Below are 232 nucleotides of genomic sequence, written 5' to 3'. Positions count from 1 at the left end.
CTAGTGTTAGTAGCATTATTTGTAGACTAGTATTAGTATTAATAGTTATTAGTGTTAAATTATAATGATCCAAGAAGTAATTAACACATTATCACCATTAGGACCTTCCTTTTCATCAAAGCTAATTTTGGTTGGCGATTTTAACATCAATGTATGTGCACCTTCACCATCTCCACTTTCCAATCAACTTCAGTCTCTAATTGATCTACTTCACCTTAAACAACTTGTGTCC

The sequence above is a fragment of the Amphimedon queenslandica genome, unplaced genomic scaffold, assembly GCF_000090795.2.
Source record: "Amphimedon queenslandica unplaced genomic scaffold, v1.1 AMPQUscaffold_11573, whole genome shotgun sequence".
NCBI lineage: Eukaryota > Metazoa > Porifera > Demospongiae > Haplosclerida > Niphatidae > Amphimedon > Amphimedon queenslandica.
The sequence above is the reverse complement of the archived record's forward strand: the minus strand, read 5'-3'. Positions refer to the sequence as shown.